The following is a 2,002-nucleotide window of genomic DNA, read 5'->3' as shown; positions in this document are numbered from 1 at the left end:
TATGACTGAAACCGATTTGAGTCCTATTAAACAAACATCAAAATTGCAATGTAGATTGCGAAAAACGATCCAAATTTACCAAGTAGATGTAGGTTATACCACGGAGTGACTGTTCCTTGTATTATTTTACACAGTGATTGTCTCAACGGCGAACATTATCAAGTTTTAGTCTTGTATTTTTTATCACACTATCTAAAAATACCTGTGTCAGCCTCTCTGTACTACACAACTTATCAACAAAAACACGATTTGGTTTCAATTGCATGAAAAATAACGTTCAGTTGGAATATTAGGAGGGTCCGTAGCCTTGAGGTTAGGCAGTGTTGCGATGGAGCTTCTTCGTGAACGATCATCTACGCATCTTCGCGATCCAACATTCGTCAAAATTCATTTTTAATTTTTGCGTCACGAAGAGCATCGCAAAATTCGAACGGAAGAAATGCCGAAGAAGCAAAATGAACACACCGAAAACTTGCTCGCGAAGCCTTTTCGCTCGCAGGATTAATTTATCCACGCGCTGTTCATTCTCGTGATTCATTGCAAGATTGCTTTTTCTCGCAAAGCCAAGCAAACACGCTGCTGGTCGTATCGTGTTCTGAGTACACGCAATCCGACAAAAGCACGCTTGAAGTACACAGCACGAGCGTGACTGCGTGCTGCTGGCTATGGCTTGGAGCGCTACCGCTCTGTAGCTAATTGCGCAACATTTGTCTAGCAATTCTTAGGTACAATTACAACATAATATCGATAGCATATATACAAACGCAAAATGTACCGATTTCAACACTTATTTTATTATTAGCGAACTATAAAAGTATAGCATCGCACTATAAAAACAAACATTAGTTTTGTAATTTTGTTGTTGAGTTAAATTTAATTTTAATGTTGTTGAAAACATATGAGAGGTCTGCAAGATTTCGATTGCAGGTTTTTTTTCCATTCAAATAAACCAAAGTAGGTAGGAACATGCAAGTAAATATTCTTTTTCAAATAAATCAATTACCGACGCGCATAACAAACACGCCTTCAATGGCGCACCAGCTTGTTTCGAGCCCACATGAAGATAATCCAAGTGAATATTTTCCTGCTCTTCGCGAAGAGCAGGCAGCGTGGATCGTACCGCTCACATTACCAAGCGATGAAAAATCACCCGATGATAGCGTCGGGAGAAGCAGCGATCCGAAAATGAATCACGACCGAATGAAGCATCCGAACGGTTGTTCATGTTTATTCTCAGATTCTGTTTTGATGTCTAGGAAAATTCATCGTGCTTCGTGTTTCCGATCGCTGTTCAGCAACATTGAGTTTAGGCTTTCGCTTCATAAGCGGATGGTCATGGCTTCGATTCCCAGCCCCTTCACAAAAAACCCGTCCAGCCACCAGAAGACGCCGCACGGAGGACCGTGTTTTGGGGAGCACATTCACCCTTCGTCAGTATCAGATGATGACTGAGACAAACTGACCCTCTTCGAATGCGGCTAGCTCCAAACGACTCAGGAACACGGCAAAATGAAGCACCGCAAGATCAATGGGCTATAGGCCAGGGGAAGTGGTTCACCTAGAGTGAATTTATAGCAGAGAAAAAGTAGATTTTGTATGAAAATTGACAGGAAAATTAATGACAAGTTCATCCTGGCATTTGATTGGGCTAACAGCACTCTCCTACCTGCTCGGTGTGAGAGTAAAATAGTGTAAATATATAATAGGGGAAAAGGTGGTAAAATGAACACCGTGCCTTTTACCGATGAAAAACAAATTTTGATGATTTTTTATCACTCACGGACGATTAGGAGCATAAATCGGAGTGTTCGGGTTGACACGGAGGTCAATAGAAGTGAAAATATCAACGAAAACTAATATTTTAGAAATCCACGTTTGAACATTAGAACTGTCGTAACTTTTAGCTCGAGAGTCTTGAGGTTTTTTAGTGAGATGAACATCGTTATGATATGATGTCGAAACTGATACCTTCAGATTTCTTTTTGAACGGGTTACAATCAAT

The sequence above is a fragment of the Aedes aegypti genome, unplaced genomic scaffold (genome assembly GCF_002204515.2).
Source record: "Aedes aegypti strain LVP_AGWG unplaced genomic scaffold, AaegL5.0 Primary Assembly AGWG_AaegL5_hic_scaff_650_PBJ_arrow, whole genome shotgun sequence".
Classification (NCBI taxonomy): Eukaryota; Metazoa; Arthropoda; class Insecta; order Diptera; family Culicidae; genus Aedes; species Aedes aegypti.
Note: the sequence above shows the minus strand (reverse complement) of the source record.